The sequence below is a fragment of the Lathyrus oleraceus genome, chromosome 5 (assembly GCF_024323335.1).
Source record: "Lathyrus oleraceus cultivar Zhongwan6 chromosome 5, CAAS_Psat_ZW6_1.0, whole genome shotgun sequence".
Taxonomy (NCBI): Eukaryota; Viridiplantae; Streptophyta; class Magnoliopsida; order Fabales; family Fabaceae; genus Lathyrus; species Lathyrus oleraceus.
The window spans coordinates 139,695,018-139,718,057 of record NC_066583.1 but is presented as its reverse complement, the minus strand read 5'-3'; the positions used below and the strand labels follow the sequence as shown (position 1 = coordinate 139,718,057).

Sequence of the window (23,040 nt, the reverse complement as noted above, 5' to 3'; positions counted from 1 at the left end):
AATGACCTATAATGTCTTGGAATGGGATATGACCTTCCAAGCTTCAAATAAATTCTTGATGAACATGAAAGTTTTTCATATTGTCCTTAATAACATTTTTTTCTTTTGGGATCATATCCATTTGACCAACCCATAAAAAGTTAGGTCTCAATGTAGTTCAAAATAGTCAGATGGATTGACTGATCAACTTCTCAAGTCCACAACTCATATCTTGATGAATTGATGATTGAAGGCACTCAAATAAGTTCAAATATGCATGAAATGGTGAATTAAATAACTTCCCTTGATTGTATTTGACCATGCGCTGAGGTTTCTTCCTAAGCAAGGCATTATGGATGATCAGCTGAATTAGGGTTTCCTTGAGGAACAAACCTCAAACCCTTTGACTTGCTTTGATCAAAATGATGTATTGAGATACTTGAGAGGCATATTTGATGGGTAAGAGCTTTGGGAACCATTGCCATGCTTGCGTTCATCTTCTCTTGACCATATATTTGTACCAATGATCTCATAGAAGCTCTTGACCTTGTGATTGCTCAAGCTACAAACAAAAGATGTTAGTGACATATTTTTGTGCTTTTGGTTAGTAAATAAAAAATGAGAAAAGCAATGATATACAATTTCAAGCATGCTTGGTGATCTCAAACCACTCACAAGAGGTCCCACCCAAAGGCAAGGGGAACCAAGATGCTTATGATCCTTGAGGCTTTGGAAATGCAATGTTATGATGCCATGAGAGATCTTAGGGACAAAATTGAGGTCTTACAGATGCCTTATATTTACAACGCTCTGATAGTTTAAGGTCAAGATACGGTTGGCCAACAAATTCACGTAACTTGTGAAGTACAACAATTATTAGGAAATAATCGAATTAAAGTTGTAGCTATGAGTGCTACAAATAGTCTAAAAAGAGGAATGTAAGTGATTGACACAAGAGCTACTCTAAGTGTTCCAGTCGATGGAGCAACCCTAGGTCGAATGTTCAATGTGTTAGATTTTCTGGATCAAGTTTTTATTATTGTCTTTTCTCCTTTTGTATTAAACTTCTTTACTATTAATAGGTATGGTCTTGGACTATGAATAATGATATTTTTTTAGAGTTTGACTACTTGATTGATTCACTAATTTCTATTATGTCAATATTTGTTGGGATTCTGGTTCTCATTTATAGTGATAGTTATATGTCTCCTAATCAAGGCTATTTGAGATTTTTTATTTATATAAAATTTTTAATACTTAAATGTTAGGATTAGTTACTGGTTCAAATTTGATACAAGTTTATATTTTTTGGGAAATGGTTGAAATACGTTCTTATTTATTAATAGGCTTTTGGTTCACACATCCTATTGTGGCAAATGCTTATCAAAAAGCGTTTGTAATGAATCGTGTATGTGACTTTGGTCTATTATTAGGAGTTTTAGGTTTTTATTGGATAACCGGTAGTTTGGAATTTAGGGATTTATTTCAAATATCCGATAACTTAATTGATAAGAATGAGGTGAATATTATTTTTGTTATTTTGTGTGTCCTCTTGTTATTTTGCGGATCAGTTGCAAAATCTGCCCAATTCCCTTTTCATGTACGGTTACCAGATGCTATGGAAGGTCCTACTCCTATTTCTGCTCTTATACATGTTGCGACTATGGTAGCAACGGTAATTTTTCTTGAAGCTCCATAATAACACTAGTATTAGGAGCTACTTTAGCTATAGTTGAAAAAGATATTAAGAAAAATTTAGCCTATTCTACAATGTCTTAATTGGGTTATATGATGTTAGCTTTAGGTATGTGCTCTTATCGTGCCTTTTTATTTTATTTGATTACTCATACTTATTCAAAAGCATTGTTATTTTTATGATCTAGATCCCATTATTCATTCAATGGAAGCTATTGTTGGATATTCTCGAGATCAAAGTCAAAATATGGTTCTTATGGGCGGTTTAACAAAACATGCGCCAATTATAAAAATTGTTTTTTTAATAGGTACACTTTCTTTTTGTGGTATCCCACCTTTTGCTTGTCATTGGTTCAATGATGAGATTCTTAATGATAGTTGGTTGTATTCACCAATTTTCGCAATAATAGCTTATTCTACCGCAAGATTAACAACATTTTATATGTTCCAAATTTATTTACTTGTTTTTGAAGGATATTTAAACATTTATTTTCAAAATTTTAATGGAAAGAAAAATAGTTCATTCTATTCAATATCTTTAAGGCGGCAAATAAGAAGAAAATATTAAAAAAGAAAATTCATTTATTAGCTTTATTAACGATGAATAATAATGAAAAGAACTGATGTTTTTGAATAAAAAATATTATTTTATATTATTTTTATAATTTCTATCAAAATAAACAAATATTGTTAGTTTTGATGTATTAATTTATCCTCATCCTCGCTCTATAGATGATAATTTTTATTTTACAATTTTTATTTATTTATGATTTATGAATAATCAATCATTTTTCTTAATATTTTTTTAATATATATAAATTAAAAAATGACTAATCTAACATAGGAATGAATAGTAATATTCATTAATGAATATATTACGTTTTATAATATTTTGTTTCACTGGAATTTTCTTATTGGCTGGTTTTCACTTTGTACTTTCCAATATTGGGACCATTCTGCAAAGATTTAGAACAATTAAGAATATCGAATTCTATTTCTATATCCAATTTTATTAACCGAACCCCTTTACAAAAGAGATAAAACAAACGCATAAGAAACAAAATTCATCAAGAATCTAAATATATTTTATTCTTTTTATTTTTTTGGTATGGAATATACACATCAATCTTCATGGATCATACCTTTCATCCCTCTTCCAATTCCTATTTTAATAGGATAGGACTTCTAATTTTTTCCACAACAAAAAATATTCTCCGTATGTGGGCTTTTCCTAGTATTTTATTGTTAACCATAGTTAAGATTTTTTCGATTGATTTATCTATTCATCAAATCGATAATAGTTCTACCTATCAATAGGTATGGTCTTGGACTATAAATAATGATCTTTCTTTAGAGTTTGGCTATTTGATCTATTCACTTATTTCTATTATGTCAATATTAATCACTAGTGTTGATATTCTGGTTCTTATTTATAGTGATAATTATATGTCTCATGATCAAGGCTATTTGAGATTTTTTACTTATATAAGTTTTTTTAATACTATATAAGTTTTTTTAATACTTCAATGTTAGGATTAATTACTAGTTCAAATTTGATACAAGTTTATATTTTTTGACAATTGGCTGGAATGTGGTCTTAATTACTAATAGACTTTTGGTTCACACGTCCTATTGCGGCAAATGCTTGTCAAAAAGCATTTGTAACGAATCGTGTATGGGACTTTGGTTTATTATTAGGAATTTTAGGTTTTTATTGGATAAGTGGTAATTTGGAATTTATGGATTTATTTCAAATATTCAATAACTTAATTTATAAGAATCAGGTGAATATTAATTTTATCATTTTGTGTGCCCTCTTTTTATTTTGCAGATCAATTGCAAAATCTGCCCAATTCCCTCTTCATGTATGGTTACCAGATGCTATGGATGGTCCCACTCCTATTCCTGCTCTTATACATGTTGCAATTATGGTAGCAGCGAGAATTTTTCTTGTAGCTCGACATCTTCCTCTTTTCATAGTTATACCCTCCAATAATAACTTGAATAACTTTGATAGGTATAATAACACTAGTATTAGGAGCTACTTTAGATATTGCTAAAAAAGATATTAATAAAAATTTAGTCTATTCTATAATGTCTCAATTGGGTTATATGATGTTAGCTTTAGGTATGGGCTCTTATCGCACCGTTTTATTTCATTTGATTACTCATGCTTATTCAAAAGCATTGTTGTTTTTATGATCTGGATCCCATTATTCATTCAATGGAAGCTATTGTTGGATATTTTCTGGATCAAAGTCAAAATATGGTTCTTATGGGTTGTTTAACAAAACATGCACCAATTATAAAAATGACTTTTTTAATAGATACCCTTTCTCTTTGTGGTATCCCATATTTTGCTTGTTTTCGATTCAAGGATGAGATTCTTAATGATAGTTGGTTGCATTCACCAATTTTCGCAATAATAGCTTGTTCAACCGCAAAATTAAAAACATTTTATATGTTTCGAATTTATTTACTTGTTTTTGAAGGATAAATGTTCATTTTCAAAATTTCAATGGAAAGAAAAATAGTTCATTCTATTCAATATCTTTGTGGGGGAAAGAAGAAAAAAATATTAAAAAAGAAAATTTATTTATTAGCTTTATTAATAAGGAGTAATAATGAAAATACTTTTTTTTCGGGAGATGACATATTCACATCGAAGAAATCGAAATGTCAAAAGCATAAGACATCCTTTTCTTGATAGTGCCCATTTTGGTACTAAAAACATTCTTCTTTTTTATCCTCACGAATCAGAAAATACTATGATATTTTCTATACTTGTATTAATACTATTTACTTTCTTTGTTGGGTCCATTGGGATTTCTTACAGCCAGGAAGGAATAAATTTGGATATTATCTAAATTGTTAATTCCGTCTATAGATCTTTTACATCAAAATTCAAAGAATCATGTGGATCGGTATGAATTTTTTATAACTGCAACTTTTTTTGGTGGGTATAGCTTTTTTCGAAAAATATTTATAGTGTATTTTTTCTATAAATCGATTTTTGTCTTTACAAAATTTAAACTTCTTTAATTTATTTCAAAAAAGCGTTCCTAAAAAAATGATTGCTGACAAAATAGTCAATATTATATATGATTGGTCATATAATCGTGGTTCTATAGATGCTTTTTTTGAAGTATCTTTAATTGCGAGTGTAAGAAAGTTAGCTAAATTCAATTCTATTTTTGATAGACAAGTAATTGGTGGAATTTCAAATGGAGTTGGTATTTCTAGTTATTTTTTATAGGAGAGGCTATCAAATATGTGGGAGTAGGGCGAATTTCTTTGTATATTTTCTTTTTTGTATTTATCTTTAGTAATGTGTTATTATATATTTTTTTTCTATATTTATATAATAAAATTATGTAACATAATAAAATCTACTGAATTATGGTAGAGTTGTTTATGAATGTCTCATCTCAAAAGCTTCGGGTAAATCACGAAAGTTATCGTAGTAACAAAAGTATAAATTATTTTCTCTTTTTTGTTTGGAAAGATTCATGGGAGAAGGAAGGGAATTGAATATGCACATGGTGGATTCACAATCCACTGCCTTGATCTACTTGGCTACATCTGCCCTCTAACTATGTCTAAATTACATAACTTTTTATACCTTTTCATTATTCTTTTCTTCTAGTCTTCCAAAATATTAGAAAATAAGAAAATATTAATTTTTGTATATGTATATTGAAAAAGAATACTAACAAAAAGTAAGGGAGTAATATCCACAATGTTGATATTACTCCTTTACTTTCAAAAACCGATCAATAATATCAAAATTAGATGAATCGACCCAGACCAACTTACTAATGGGCTCCCTTAATACATTACAAAATTTAGCTTTAACCATGTTGATTGAGATACCACCCTATCTATTGAGCGAGTCAAAGTGAGCTGAGAGACAGGTTAAATACTTGTCAATGTTGAAAAAGTTTTCCGAATTTGTCAGATAGAAGTTGGAAGCTAGAAATATGGTCAGGTAAAATAAATATTTAATTTGGTGATGTTCGATTGTTATTGTGAAAATTGTTTTATGTTGAAATGTGCAGTTGTATGTGAGTTATTTGAGGAAAAACAACTTTTGAAATTTGGGGTTGTGATGACAGTACATCATTGTATAAATTTAGTTGAAGAATCAGACCAAAGCAAATGAAAGATGAGTTAAAATGAAGAAGAAAGACCAAAGAATGAGAAAAAAATAGCTAACTGTGAAGATTATGGACTTAGTGAAAATTTGAGTGAAAAATGAGGGGAAAAAAGAGTGCAGCTTCAAAAATAATCACATTCACCATCGCGCACGTGATATGGCCATAAAAGCTGCATTGCACGTGCGATTGAAGTCATCAAGCGCGTGATGGTCCTTTTTTTTGGGCTTTTTCTGACGCGTCTGGTCCATTATGAGCTCTTTTTAAGGGGAAATTTTGCACTTTGATAAAGATTATGAAAAATTTGAGAGCAAAGCACGGTTTTAAGAGCATCAAGGGTGATTTTTAGGGCATTTAAAGCCATTGGAGGTCATTAATTCAAGGGAATTCATATGTTATTTTTTATCTACCACATGTGGTATTGTTATATGAATTATGAGCAGCTAAACTCTTCTAGGTTAGGTTTTGTTATGATGAACCTATTTCAATATTGTTGGATTCTATGTTGATTTGACTTTGTATGAATCTTTTGATCTATATTGCCATTCAATTGCTTATTTTTCTTAGTGCTTTTTATTTGAGATGCTCTTTTAAATTAATTTTGGGCACATAGGGAATACAAACCGTTAGTCTATTATTTGGACCTAGGGTAATTATTGTACTTACGTTGGTTGAATAGGAATATGAGACCCCGAGTAGTGGCATAGAGAATTAACATTATACATATCGCCTAATCCTGCTTACGCTGACAAACTAGGGATAGAAATCTATGAGTGGTGGTTAGTGAGTTATTTTGTAAGGGATCGCCTTTATCGGTTTTGTTAATTCACCGTGGGGTTATAGTGATAAGATCATTCATACAAAGAATCAAATATCTACAATAGCGGAATAAGGGATTCTAAAACACAACCTGATTGCTTTCATAATTCTATTTAATCTCTTATTTACTTTTCGCACTGAAACTCGAAAACCCCCATTTTTTACTAGTTTTTATACATTTCACACATTTTGTCTTGTTAGAAGTAATCTCTATGGATTCAATATTTTTATTACTTCGACATTATCAGTACACTTGCTGAGAAGTCAACAAGCTCCATCACCAAAAGTTACGTAACTATTGAAGTAAGATTCAACTCCTTAAGATATGTCTTTTCTCTAGTCATGTGTCTGGAATACCCACTATCAAATACCAATCTTATCTTGAGGAAACTATGATAGAAGTATGAGCTATGAAACTATTGGCAACTGCTTTGGGTTTCCATTGCTTCTTAGCTCGAACCTTCTTTCCAATTTTTCTCTTTAGTCTGGGTTGAGTAAATTACTAAGGGTAACGATATAATTTGTAACAATAAGGCCTTATATGTATAAGTCTACCATAGTGGTGACATCTCTTTCTATAGTTCTTATAACCTCTGTGTTGAGGGTACACGTGTCGAGCACGAGGCTGAGACATGAGGTCCAACATCTGAAACTCAATCTTCTTCTTAGGAAGGACAAAATTCTTAGCGGAAATTTTTCTTTTCTTACTCATGCTGGATTCAAAACCTATTCCCTTCATATTTTTGGACATATTTCCAACTTCCAATATCTCATCTAGCATATTTGAACCATTGTTCAACATATGCACATATTTTATCATATTTTCAAGTTTAGAATTTAGTAGAGCTACTTCTTCTTCCAGACATATGATGGTTGAGAGAAGCTTCTCTTTTTCCTTCTAAAACACACCTACGGTTTTCTTTTAATTCTGCACTATTATCCAATCTTCCTCCCACCTGGTGTACAAAAGCTTGTATGTTGCAGCTAGCTCTTCATCAGTCATGTATTCATCACCAAACACACTATCAGATTCAAATTTTCAAGTGAAAGACATTACAAAATTAGTAGTTTCACTATCAAAATCAAAATTAGTCCAAGTAATAAATAATCCTTTTTTGTGCTTCTTGAGAAACGTAGGGCATTCGGTTTTGATATGACCAAAGCCTTCACATTCAAAACATCTAAGTCCATTGCCTTGTCTTCTTATATGCCCTTACTCTGGGGACCAATGTCAAACAAGATGTCTTGCATATTTATACTCCATTTTCTATCCAACTTCTTCAATGCTTTGTTGAACTTTCTTCCAACAAAAACTATAGCCTATACAAAACTTTCTTCAGTATCCTTATCACTTTGATCTTCATTCTCTTGAGTGTTCGATACAAAAGCTTCACCTTTGTTCTTCTTTTCAGATCTTCCATTTATATAAACTACAAAGGTTTTAAGAGAGAGAATAAGTTCATCAATATTAAAGGTCATTAAGTCTTGAGCTTCTTCAATGGTTGTTACTTTCATGTCAAGCTTATGAGGTAAAGATCTGAGAATCTATCTATCCAGCTTTTCTTCTGACATATTTTCTCCTAAAGAAAAATAATTGTTGGCTATGTCATGCAGTCTAATGTTGAAATCAGATATGGATTCATCTTCCAACATTCTCATATTTTCAAACTTAGTTGTGAGGATTTGTATCCTTAAATCCTAACCTTAGATGTGCCTTTATGAGTAATATTGAGAATCTTCCAAGCTTCTTTAACTTCAGTACAAGAGTTGATTAGTTTGAACATGTTCTTGTCCATACTATTGAATATATCATCAAGGCTTTATCGTTTCCAAGAGCTTCATCATCTTCATCTTGGGACCAACCAACTTCCGGATTTAAGCTTGTTGAACCATCTTGAGAAGTGATCACAAGATGTTTTCCACCTTTAACCACAACCTTCCAAGTTTTGCTCTTAATGGATTTGAGAAAAAACAACAATTTTTGCTTTCCAATATTCATAATTTGTACCATCTAAAACATGTGGTATGTTGACAATATCTCTATCCTTAGTGTTGTCCATTTGAACAAAAGATACCTTCTCTGGAGCTTACCCAAACAGAACAAATTTCCTGCTCTGATGCCAATTGAAATTATTTTCCTATGGGGACATCTGTTGGACACGGTGTTGGGATAACTGGCCCAACTTGTTAAACCAGTAAGATAACAATATAACAACATCAATAACACAATGCAGAAAGCTATAAAATAACACAAGAGATTGGTAACCCAATTCGGTGAAACCACACATATGTCTAAGGGGCACTCTAGCCAAGAAAGGAAATTCACTACTTCGAATTAGTATAATTAGTCTTATATGAATATCAACCCCATGATGTTCAATGCCTCTTCCTAATCCTACTAACTTTCTATTTAAGACCCCCCTTAAATATGAGAACCCTTTTCACTTTCTCTCAATCTCAATAACAACTCTATTGATTATTGAATTTATAGCTCAACTAAGACAAACCAACAACTATGCCAAGTTACTGAAACATAGAGTGGTGTACACAAAGATTCAACACTAATACACCATTAGTGTGGAATACAAGAAACAAAGACTCACAAACCCTAGGCACTTAGAACTTAATCTTGTGCACAAAACTCATGAGTAAAACAAATAATTAAGTCTCCTTATATAGAAATCTCTTCTGGGCTTTTTCCTCTTAGATATTTGCATTTAATTCGTCCAAAATAATAGCTGAAGTAGTTGGATTTAATTTTCTCCATAAATATCTCCAGCAAAAGATATGATTTGTAATTTTCCAAATTCAAATTTAAGTTTCCATTAAAATCTGATTTGATCTTCAACAACTATCAAACAAATAAAAAAACATTTCTAAGCAATCTGCAATAAATCTGATTGAATTCCAATTAGAAACTTCGCACCAAAAAACATTTCTAAACAATCTACAACAAATATGATGAATACTAACGTATTACGATAAGTCAAATATGAATGATTAAACAAATAAAGATGCAAACTTATCTTTAGGGTTTGATAAACTTGACGATCTGTTGATGGAAAACAAAGAATAATCTAAAGCATCATCTCATGCCACTCAATCATGTGTCAATATAAGAAGTAATATCTAACAAGGACATGAGGCAATATTTGGTGATCTCCGAACTTAGTAATGAGTGAATGGTTGTAAGGTAAAAGGACTTTATCGTAAAAGTATATGGCTAAAAGCACACGCACACTAAAACATTTTCAAACTGTTGTATAAAATAAAGTATCTTAAAAAATGTTTTAAAGTTGTTTCGGTGACTTTGAAGCTATTAAAATGGCTAGAGGGAAAATTTTAGCTTATCTAATCGATTAAGTCCTTTGTCTAATCGGTTAGGTTAGTTCAAACTTATGCCCCAAGAAATTCAGACAATGCCTTAATGATGCACAACGACTAGATATATTTTCCTTTCTTTATGAAACTTAAAAACGATTATTTTTATCTTCTAATAGATTAGACACATGTGCCAATAGATTAGATTGTTACAAAATATATTGAATGAAATTTCCTTTTTCTCGTTCAAATTATCCATAATTGTGTTTTGACACTTTCATCTCTCTCTCTCTCTCTCTCTCTATATATATATATATATGTATATATATATATATATATATATATATATATATATATATATATATATAAACATTTCTATAACTTTATCTCATTATGTTTTTAATCCAAGTTCTTTTGTGAGAAAAATCCTTTTGTGAGTGAGATCATTTTGTAATTCTAGAATGGGTGGAATTGTAAAATTCCTCAGGGGAACCCTTTGTGTATACCTTGGTTGAATATTGTCCAATTAGGGATTTGATTATGTTAAAACTAAACCCTTAACAAGCTTTCATTTGGGATTAGGTATGTTAGTCCTAGTTTAGGTTGGAGATTAACATGTGATAAAATCTCTTAGGTTCTTGGTTAGCCTGATATTAAAACAAAGATAGGTTGAAGCTCAACTCGATACTTAAGAGCCTCACAGGTTTGTGATCAACCTGATGTTAAAATCTCACAGGGTTTTGATTATCCCTGTTAAAACCAAGGTATTAAACTCAAAGGTTATGGAACTTGAAGACTAACCTCTCCAAGGTCCGTTTTATGGAGAAAAGACTAACCACTTCAATCCATAGCTTGGAAAGGAAGATTGGCCCATTCACTCTCAAGTTGATTATGAAGAAAAGACGTAAATGCACACATCTATTTGTAGCGGTAAATTCATGATCATCAAGCTATGGATAAGCTAGAGATCAAATAACAAGAGTCGCCACCACACTTTTATTGTTTCCAAGGGAAAAGGGAAAAAGTACGAACAAAACCCAAAAAGTAAGAAGTTTTCAAATCAAAACTAATAAAATGTTAGAGATTACAGGTAAGGGGGTTGGTTACACAGAGGGAAGGTTTTAGCACCCAAAGTGTCCTAGGTACTCCTAGGGAGCCCTTTTTGTGTGCATATGTATTTGGTACAAAAATGATGTTTACAAACAAATAGAATGGGGGGATGAGAAAAGAATTCATTGATTATATTTTTGTGTTTGGCAAGACCTTCGGTCTTGTGCCTACGTACCAACATAAAAATGAGGGATCAAAACCTCGTAGTTCGTGATACAAATTTCAAAGTGGATGTATTGCTTTTAACAAAATTTAGTTTGAAAGGCACAAAGTGTAACACCCTTCTAAAATACCCCAATAAATAATTAAAACAACCAAACATAAATCAGAGTATATATGCAATTTAAGGGTGTCACACTTGACACTTCACACCATGTTCCAATTTAACTCGTCATGCTCATTTATTCATCAAAATAAACATTTGCATAATTCGCAGCGGATAGAAATTAACAACAACATGCAAAACATGTAACACATTACATGTAAGGTTATTCAACAACCAAACCGAAAACAAGGCAAAACATCCCGTCCCGATGTTACATCTACCAGAGCATGACTCACTAAGGAACTACACTAGACTCCAAGGACTAGCTTCTACTCAATCACTGCACGTTACCTGAAACATAGTTGTAAGGGTGAGTTCCTCAATCGATATAATAAGCATTATAAAATATCATGTAATGCTAAGTAAATGAACACATCTCATCACCCTAATCATATCACACATTCAGTAACAGCAACATCAACTCATACTCATAATCATGCTCAACATAAACATCAAAACACACGTATAATATTGGAACACATCCATTCATATTATACACCATACATACATTATGCAATGAGACTCCATGCATGCGGTACCGACTATTCGTGAACATATAGTTCAACCTCACCGATCAAATCCAGATACGGCTACCAAGCTCACTAGTCCCACTCATTTGAGACGTAGTGACTCACTCACTAATTCCTCACCATGGGAATTAGCTACCACCCCAAGGGCTATGCTATGCACGCTAATCACCTAGCATGCAAACATCAACAACAATCCACAATAACTCACTCACTAATTCCTCACCATGGGAATTAGCTACCACCATAAAGGCCACAATATGCAAGCTAAATCACTTAGTCATGCAAACATCAACAATCATCCATAATGGACATCTGCTCACACTCTAAGCCATAAACAGTCCATTCACAATTGCATACATAATAGACACATCCACAGCATTATGCATACAATCATACATCATCCACATATTTATCACATAATCATATCATGCCACATAATCAATCACAGTATTAGCACGCTCTACTAATACCCCTACCGCTCAAAACAACGGGAAATGATCCCTATTATATCATACGCCAATATAGGCCAAACATCAAACATGCACACCACATTTAAATATAATTTTTTCACTTTTCACACAGTGTTAACCGGTTAACGCCCTGGGTTAACCGGTTAACGCAACACAGAACACGCTTCCTGGCAATTCACAACAGTGTTAACCGGTTAACACCCTGGGTTAACCGGTTAACGCAAGACAGACAGCAATATTTCACAATTCATAACAGTGTTAACCGGTTAACACCCTGGGTTAACCGGTTAACGCAAGACAGAAAGCTGTTCCTGCGCTAACACGAAGCAGAATGCAGAATTCTCCGCATTTTCCGCCGTTGGAGGACTTCCGGACCTCCGATTCCAATTCCGTAAAAAGCTACACTTTCAGAAAATCAAGACTCATCCAATTATAGATTCAATTACAACTTTAACATAACTTATTCATCTCAATTTTTCAGCATTCAACATCCCAATTAGGGTCAAATCAATGGCTTATCACTACCCATTACATGTTAACCCATAATACCCATTAAACGACGATAAACCCCCCTTACCTGAGTTAATCCGGCAATTCTTTTAGCTTCAAGCTTTTCCCTTCTTCAACCCTTGTTCTCTTGCTCTTCCTCTTTGCCCTTTTCTCACTTTCTGTCGCTTCTCTGGTTTTCACGTGAAAAAACCCTTTTTACCAAATGGAACTCTTTATATATATATTCCAACTTTATTATTCCAATTTATATTATTCCAATAATAATAATAATTCCAATAATAATCCAATTATTTAATTAAATTAATAAATATACTATTAACTTAATTTAAATAATTATCATATTTTATCGGGGTGTTACAACTCTCCCCCACTAAAAGAGTTTTCGTCCTCGAAAACATACCTCAAACGAATAACTCAGGATAAGACTCCTTCATCTGACTCTCAAGCTCCCAAGTCACATTGCCACCTGCTGGTCCTCCCCAAGCTACCTTTGCCAAAGCAATCTCTTTACCCCGCAACTGCTTCAACTCTCGATCCTCGATCCTCATAGGTGATGTTTCAACAGTCAGGTTATCTCTCATCTGTACATCATCTACTTGGACAACATGCGACGGATCAGGAATGTACCTCCTCAACTGAGACACATGAAAAACCTCATGCAAATTCGCAAGTGACGGCGGTAAAGCGATACGATAGGCTACCTCCCCTATCCTCTCCAAAATCTGATAAGGACCAATAAATCGAGGTGTCAACTTCTTCGACTTCAAAGCTCGACCAACCCCAGTTATCGGAGTAACACGAAGAAACACATGATCTCCCTCTTGAAACTCAAGTGATTTCCTCCTCTTGTCGTGGTAACTCTTCTGACGACTCTGAGTAATCCTCATCTTCTCCTGAATCATCTTAATCTTTTCCGTAGTTTGTTGAATAATCTCCGGTCCAACCACAGCACTCTCACCAGACTCATACCAACATAAAGGTGTCCGACATCTCCTACCATACAAAGCTTCAAACGGTGCCATACCAATGCTCGAATGAAAACTATTGTTGTAGGTAAACTCAATCAAAGGTAAATAACAATCCCAAGCACCTCCCTTTTCCAAAACACAAGCCCTCAAAAGATCCTCCAGTGACTGAATCGTCCTCTCAGTCTGACCATCAGTCTGCAGATGATATGCAGAACTCAATCTCAGCTTAGTTCCCAAAGCCCTTTGCAAACCTTCCCAGAACTTCGATGTAAATCTAGGATCTCTGTCCGAAACAATACTCGACGGAATACCATGCAAACTTACAATTTTCTCAATATACAACTCAGCTAATCTCTCTAACGGATAATCCATTCTGATCGGAATGAAATGAGCCGATTTTGTCAATCTGTCAACAATCACCCAAATAGCTTCAAAATTCTTAATTGTCCTCGGTAAACCAGAAACAAAATCCATACTGATACTATCCCACTTCCACTCTGGAATAGCCAACGGTTGCATTAGCCCAGACGGCTTCTGATGCTCAATCTTTGACTTCTGACAAGTCAAACAAGAATAAACAAAACTCGCAATTTCTCTTTTCATTCCCGGCCACCAAAATAACTTTTTCAAATCATGATACATCTTCGTAGCCCCAGGATGAATACTCAGACCACTACGATGTCCTTCCTCAAGAATACTCTTCTTAAGTTCGGTAACATCCGGAATACACACCCGATTACCAAATTTCAAAACACCATTCTCATCAACTCTGAATTCACCACCTTGACCTTGATTCACTAGAGTCAACTTATCAACCAAAAGCACATCGGATTTTTGACCCTCTCTAATCTCATCCAGAATACCACTCGTTAACTTCAACATTCCCAATTTAACACTATTGTGAGTACTCTCACACACCAAACTCAAGTCTCTAAACTGCTCAATTAAATCCAATTCCTTAACCATTAACATAGACATATGCAATGATTTCCGACTCAATGCATCAGCCACTACGTTTGCTTTACCCGGATGGTAATTCAAACCAAAGTCATAATCCTTCAGAAACTCTAACCATCTCCTCTGTCTCATATTCAGCTCTTTCTGATCAAACAAATACTTTAAACTTTTATGGTCACTGAAAACCTCAAATCTTGACCCGTACAAGTAATGCCTCCATAACTTCAGAACAAATACCACAGCTGCCAACTCTAAATCGTGTGTTGGATAGTTCCTCTCATGAACCTTCAGTTGTCTCGAAGCATAAGCTACAACCTGCTTATTCTGCATCAAAACACCACCCAAACCCAACAATGAAGCATCACAGTAAACCTCAAATGGTTCCGATGGACTTGGTAATATCAGAATAGGAGCAGTAGCTAACCTTCTCTTTAACTCTTGGAAACCTTCTTCACATTTTGAGTCCCAAACAAACGCTTGCCCCTTTCTAGTCAACATCGTCAACGGTAACGCCAACTTAGAAAATCCCTCAATGAATTTCCTATAATAACCTACAAGTCCAAGAAAACTCCTTATCTCAGAAACTGACTTCGGAGCTTCCCACTTGGATACCGCTTCTATCTTAGAAGGATCAACAGCAACACCACCTCTTGAAATCACATGACCAAGAAAACTAACCTCTTCTAACCAAAATTCACACTTAGACAGTTTAGCAAATAACTTCTTTTCTCGTAGAACTCCTAAAACCACTCTCAAATGTTCAACATGCTCTTCTTCAGATTTCGAATATACCAAAATATCGTCAATAAACACCACAACAAACTTGTCTAGGTACGGATGGAAAATCCTATTCATATACTCCATAAATACTCCAGGCGCATTAGTCACACCAAAAGGCATTACAGAATACTCATAATGTCCATACCTTGTCCTGAAAGCAGTCTTCTGAATATCCTCAGTTTTCACACGTATTTGATGATACCCCGATCTCAAATCTATTTTGCTGAACACACTCGCACCAACCAACTGATCCATCAAATCATCAATCCTCGGCAAAGGATACCGATTCTTGATCGTCACTTTATTCAGTTGCCTGTAGTCCACACACAACCTCATAGTACCTTCTTTCTTCTTAACCAATAACACTGGTGCACCCCACGGTGACACACTCGGACGAATAAATTTCTTATCCAACAGATCTTCCAGCTGACTCTTCAATTCAGTTAACTCAACAGCAGACATACGGTACGGAGCCATCGACATCGGCCTAGTACCAGGTACCAAATCAATCGAGAACTCAACTTCACGCTCTGGCGGTAATTCATTCACTTCTTCAGGAAACACATCAGGGAAATCACACACCACGGCTAGATCGCAAATCACCAGTTTATCTTTAGCCTCCAAAGTCGCTAACAGCATAAACAACTCTGCCCCATCTGCTACTGCCTCATCATAGGGAGTGTAATACTTCGACAGCTCTGTGAACTTAGCAGCATACTCAGTAACAGACCGGTTGCCCTGCTTCAATTCTAAGAACTCTATCTCTTTCTTTCCTCTGACATCCTCTGGAAAGTACTTCCTCAGGAATCTCTCTCTGAACACCGCCCAAGTGATCTCAGCACTCCCAACAGCTTCCAACTCAGTGCGGACAGCAACCCACCAATCATCTGCTTCCTCAGACAGCATATGCGTACCGAACCTGACCTTCTGGTTATCGGCACACTCAGTCACTCGGAAGATCCTCTCGATCTCCTTCAACCACTTCTGAGCACCATCTGGATCGTATGCTCCCTTGAACATTGGAGGATTGTTCTTCTGGAACTCACTCAGTTGACGAGCAGCTCCCAATCCCACAACATTCGGATTTCCTCCAAGTACTCCAGCTAGCATACCCAGAGCCTCAGCAATCGCAACATCATCTCTACCTCTTCCAGCCATCTCTATTCTGAAAACCCAACAAGCTAAAACAATAAGTACTGATAGGGTTACACAACACCTATCACGTACAGGGAAACAGAATAATTACGACTCGACTAGACCGACTATGCTCTGATACCACTAATGTAACACCCTTCTAAAATACCCCAATAAATAATTAAAACAACCAAACATAAATCAGAGTATATATGCAATTTAAGGGTGTCACACTTGACACTTCACACCATGTTCCAATTTAACTCGTCATGCTCATTTATTCATCAAAATAAACATTTGCATAATTCGCAGCGGATAGAAATTAACAACAACATGCAAAACATGTAACACATTACATGTAAGGTTATTCAACAACCAAACCGAAAACAAGGCAAAACATCCCGTCCCGATGTTACATCTACCAGAGCATGGCCAAGTCCTTTAGCATAGGAATGTTGCCTAAGTTCTAAGTCCATTTGTCCAAGATCAAGCCAACTCAGTCCAGACAAAAGTTTTTTAGGATTTTGTTGTTATTATGTACATTAATGGTCAAAGACCACACAAACAAGCAAATTATACACAAACAAAATATACCACACAATATGGTCCAAGTGAACAAAGTGAAAATTGCATTAATATAAACAATTAGAATGATATGATTAATGGCAAATGTGTAAAAGCTAGAATTAAATGACATTAAAGTAAATGGCTTGAAATTAAAAGTTAGTTGTTAATAGGTTAGAAGTTAGTATTGTTTTGCTTTTGCTTTTCATTCTTAGACATCCTTTGGAGAACACTCAACCCACTTATCACAAGCATGGATCCTTGAACCAAGACATCTTCCAAAGGAAGGAAGAAAGGTCAAGTTTCCACACAATACCATGAAAGAAGGGAGACTTACAATCTCACTAACTAGAATGTTATACCTTTTATGTCACAAATTTAGCGCTATGTTAAGCAATCTTAATTGGACTTATGTAGAAGTCACAACTATTTGAGGTCGGGCAATAGAATTTTGGTGTTAATGCATGTTAGAGATATAGTATTATGGATTATGCTCATGAAACATACCACACACAAAAAGAATATGCAAAAGGTGTGGCCTAATCTCATCCATACTCATGTTAATTTTTCAATCAACTAGCTTTATGACTTTGAGATGTCATAGGCCAAATTAGGTGAATGCATAAAGAAGGGGAATGAGATGAAGAGGGAGGGGAATAAATGATAACTCAAATTGGTCAAAGGAGGATTTTTACCAAATTAATATCATCCATTCATTTTGGGAGATGGAATGTACATTTCATCAATCCCCTAAATCCAATGATATTAACTTGACAAAGTCAAATCAACCTTGACCAAGGCCCAACAACAAGAGTCAAACACAAACAAGTCATCACAATTGTTCAACACAATTATTTGGCATTTATTCAAATTAAAAAAATACTAAAATAATACATTTAAATTAAATATGGTTTGTCAAATTCCTAAAACCTCATCAAAACACCAAATAAATGGCCATGAGATTTATCATAGGTCAAACAAGGTAAAAAGACCTTGGAGAAAAATTTTCATAATTTTTTAAAGACTTAAAAGTATTTTTAAACAATTAAAAACAAATGCAAAATCAATTAAATCATGAAAAATATTAATAATGATCCAAAAAATAATTTTAATCCAGAATATGAAAGAGGAAATTATTTGAAATTTTTTGGTGAAACTCATATTTTTTTGGATCAATATTAAAATGAATATGGATTAATGAAAATAAAGCAATTAAAATGAAATTCAAATAATCACAAAAAACGTGGACCACTTGATCTCCCTCATTAATTGAGGTGGCATATCAAGTGGCATCCAACGCACGTTCCATGGTAGACTTGAGTCAACGCGACACATGCATGGTAATTAAAAACAACGCACGAGATTAAAACAATTTAAAAGGGATCAATGACTCTGAACCGTGCCAACACATCACCGGCCTCCAAAGGCCGGTCATCTTCTCTGGTGACCCTGGCCGGACTGGTTCACTCATCACCATCAAAAAATGAAAAAGGAGGACATGATCTGAAAGAAAAAATGGCGTAGAGCACGAATCTGACCTCAATTTTAACTAACTCCTCACATATAGAAAGATATGAGGAGTTGAATTTTGAGGTGTGTCAACTGAGTTGCTTCGATTTGACCTCTAAGCAACTCAATCTTCTTGCCTATACTGGTAGGACTTCAGACAACCAAAGAATCAAGAGAATTGAGCAAGATTGAGACAGAATCAAAGAGATGAAATTTTCTGGAAAATACCTTCAATGCAGGTCTGGATTCAATTGTTCTTGCCTTGGCTCGTGCTTGATCTCACTCAGAATGCTTGCAGAAGTAGAATGAAATGCACAAAAGGTCTTGGATCCCTGGAGTTTTGAATCTCAAAACAGTGAGATTCAAACTCAATTTCAAGATGAAATTCTCAGGATTATCCTCTCAAATGGAAGGGTTAGGGGCAGTGGCAGAGCCAAATAAAAAAATTTGGGATGACCGCTAACGTAAAATAAAGATTATAAATAAAATGTAAATAGTATTTTAATTAAAACATTAAAGTTAAAATAAATACAAAGTTAATTACTAAAAATTTAAATTACATGACTTAAAACTACCTTAAAGTAATGCTTTACGCGTTCCGAGTGACTTAAAATCGTCAATAATTGACTCCGAACTAATGCTTGCACTAATCTCCCTTTCAATATATACTGTCATGCTATCTCCAAGAAACCCATCATCCATCTTGTTTCTCAACTTAGTCTTAATAATTTTCATTGCTGAAAAAGACCTCTCAATTGTGGCCGTAGAAACGAGAAGAGTCATGATAAGATGAAATAGTCTATCAATCAAGAAGTAAGTTTCAGCCTGTCCAGATGCAACCAAACATGAACATAGTTCTTGAGTAGTTGATAAACTATTCAAGTTTGATGCTTGACGAGCAACAAATAGAAAATGTTGGGGTTGAAATTGGAAATTATTATTCTCTTGATCACTAAAATCCATAGGATAATATTTTTTAACTAAAGAACAAATAGTATCAATGCTAAAAACTTTATATACATCCCTTAGGAGATAAAGAACAAGAAAGAGTTAACAAATCCATTCCCTGCTCACTGAATCTGCTATTAAACTCTTGTAACTGTTTGTCAATGGTAATGAAAAAGATTTCAACTTTAAAGTAATGTTGAATTGTGACTTGATTCTCTTCAAGACGGGAGCGTCCAAATCTTGTTGTTGAATGAACATCATTAAGATCAGGAATCTCAATACCATGCTTTTCACAAAAAGATACCACTTTAGTAAACAATATATCCCAACCATTTTCTCTAAAACCTTGAATAAGATGTTTTGTTGAACGAACCAAGTTCATAGCATTAACTATATCTTGATTTTTTTAAGGCTTGACAAAGCATATCTGTTATTCCCATGATTTCTTTCATCAAGTTAAAATAAATATAAAATCAAATGCCTTCAAGTAATTGTAACAACTATCTGCATCCCCACGTGTAGCATAACTCCCTCTATCTTTTGCAATTTTTTTAAAAACTAAACAAGTTGCTTCATACATGTTTATCAAGCTAGAAATTGAATCATAATGTGATCCCCAACGAGTATCTCCAGTTCGTTTCAATGTACCAACTTGATTTGCACCTTTACCAGTTACAATCTCATCAATCTCTAACAAATAAGCAATTTCTTCTAATTGGGCAGCTTGTAACTCATCATGACGCTTTGTAGAAGAACAAACAACATTCACAACAAAGATCAGCTTCTCAAAAAATTTATGAACATGTTTGACTTCTCTTGATGATGTAACTAATGCAAGTTGCAATAGATGAGCAAAACAATGAACATAGTATGCATAAGGACAATCCTTCATAAAGAGGGCTTGTAAACCATTCCATTCTCCTCTCATATTGCTAGCAACATCATACCCTTGGCCACGAATGTTAGAAACATCAAGGTTATGTCGAGAAAGTATATCACATATTGCTTCCTTAAGAGTTAAAGATGTGGTGTCTTTAACATGTGCCTCATCAAAAAATCTCTCTTGTATTAAACCAACTTTATCAACAAATCTTAATACAAGAGCCATTTGTTCCTTTTTTGACTCATCACGAGCTTCATCAACAAGGATACAAAATTTGAAATCACCAATTTCCTCACGAATACTCTTTTTCACCCTACTAGAAAGAATTTGCAAGAGCTTTTCTTGAATTTGATGTGAAGTATACTTGCAATTTTGTGGAGCATTTTCCAACACAACTTTTGCAACTTCATCATTGTAGGATGCTAAAAGTTTCAATAACTCAAGAAAGTTACCTTGATTTCTTGATTTGCTACTTTCGTCGTGACCCCTAAAAGCACAAGCTTGTAGTGTTAACCAACGAGCAGTGTCATTTGAAGTCTTGAGTCGTAACCGATTATTCATTCTTTGACTTGAACTTTGTACTTGAATAACATTTCTAATATGACCATCTTGATTCAACAAGTCTTGACAAGATTTCATTGCATTGTTGTGTGGTGAGCAAGGACCTTCCCTATGTGTTTAAGAAAGGAACACTATTTTCCATTCCTAACTTTCTTCCAATTTCTAAAACCCATAGAAATAAAGACAAGTGACCCGGGACGTCCACTTAGTTTTTTGCTAAAAAGGTAACATGGTAAGCAATATGCGGCATCTTCAGATGGTGAATATTCTAACCATGATGGAAATATGCTAAACCAAGTATGTTGAAACCTTCTCGGATGATCCTCGTTACCGGACAAAGGATAGTTTTCTAAATGAATTTGATATGGACCCTATTTTAGATAAGCTCTTCGTATTGCATCCACTTGATTTGGTGGATATTGCCAAATCGGAGGACGCTTTCCAGGATCGCGTTCCAAAGAATTTTCAAAACCATGATGCTCTTCAATTGTTGGATTCTCAAGAACTGTTTCAGATTTGGATGTCGGGATTATAATTTCATCATCTCTCTCTTCTCTTTCAATTTCACATGCTTTCCTTTTGAAAAAAGAATCAATTTTCCCATTATTCATCTTTACTCTTCCTATAATATCATATCAGATCCAAAAATCAATTTAGAGAACATAAAAATTAAAAGAGAAAAAAATTAATAAACTTAATTAATCAACTTTAATCCGTTTTCAAATACCGGTAACTTCACTATTAGAAATTAGCAGCAACAATGATTAAATAAATCTTATTACAGTGTATAACTATATTTGTAAATTACAGTGTTATGAATTGGCTTAATAAACCTCGTATAGATTATTTTAACACATTAAGAAAGAAGAACCCTAAAAATCTCAAAAACACAAATCAAGCAATCACTTTAATTTGTTACTTTTTATAAAAGAAGAATGAATAATTCTTTTACCTGTTAGATGTCGATCACTTTAATCTGTTCCGATTCCGATGCCAGTAGCAAACCTATATGAGAAAGAAAGGAAAGGTAGGAGCTTTTTACCGTATCTGTATTTTAACCTAACTTTGAATGAAAAAGAAAAAAAAAAATAATTTTAATTTAAAATAAGGATGTTTTAGTAATTTAATATATATGAATTAAAAAAAATAAAAAGTTGAGGGGTGGCCGTGGCCTTCCCACGCCCCCCTCAATTCCGCCACTAGTTAGGGGTCTAGGATCAAAACTGGCACGAATGTCTGTTGAATTCTGAGCATATGGAGCTCTATTTATAGCTGGATCATGTGATATTTGCACCTTCCAAATGACTTTCCAAAATTGGCAATGGATGATGCATGGGTGCATGGGCGTGTACAGGCCCATGAGATTATTGCTTTAGGTCCACAATTGAGTGTGAGAGAGTCTGAAATCAACTTGGATTGCAAGGCAAGTGTACATGGAAACTTGAAGTTTGATCTTTGCCAAATGATGATGCAATGTTCAAGCCATGCGCAACCTATTCAATTCCTATCCAAAATGGATGAACTTGGACTTTTTGGAAAGGTTAGATCAAGAGGAACAACTTTCATGTTTAATAATTTTCCATTTGAAGCTTGTATCATGATAAATTTTGAGGTGGAAGTTTGGAAATTTTAACATGTCGAAAATTTTTCTATGTGTCAAGCCATATATCTCAATATTCTACCTTGCTTAACTTTTTATGTGAGCTTCAAATGAGAAAAGTGTCTTCATCAAAGTTGTATCTATTTCAAATACCTTCAAAATGGCCACCAATTTCATGTCATTTGGATTTGAAATGATAGAGTTATGCATTTTTGAAGTTTGG

At 34.1% G+C, this 23,040-nt stretch overlaps 2 pseudogenes; both read left to right on the top strand.

Annotated features, from left to right (window-relative positions):
* Positions 1-1,597: 1,597 nt before the first annotated feature.
* Positions 1,598-2,145, top strand: LOC127078503 (NAD(P)H-quinone oxidoreductase subunit 5, chloroplastic-like; annotated as a pseudogene).
* Positions 2,146-3,557: 1,412 nt separating this feature from the next.
* On the top strand, positions 3,558-4,164 carry LOC127078500 (NAD(P)H-quinone oxidoreductase subunit 5, chloroplastic-like; annotated as a pseudogene).
* Positions 4,165-23,040: the final 18,876 nt, after the last annotated feature.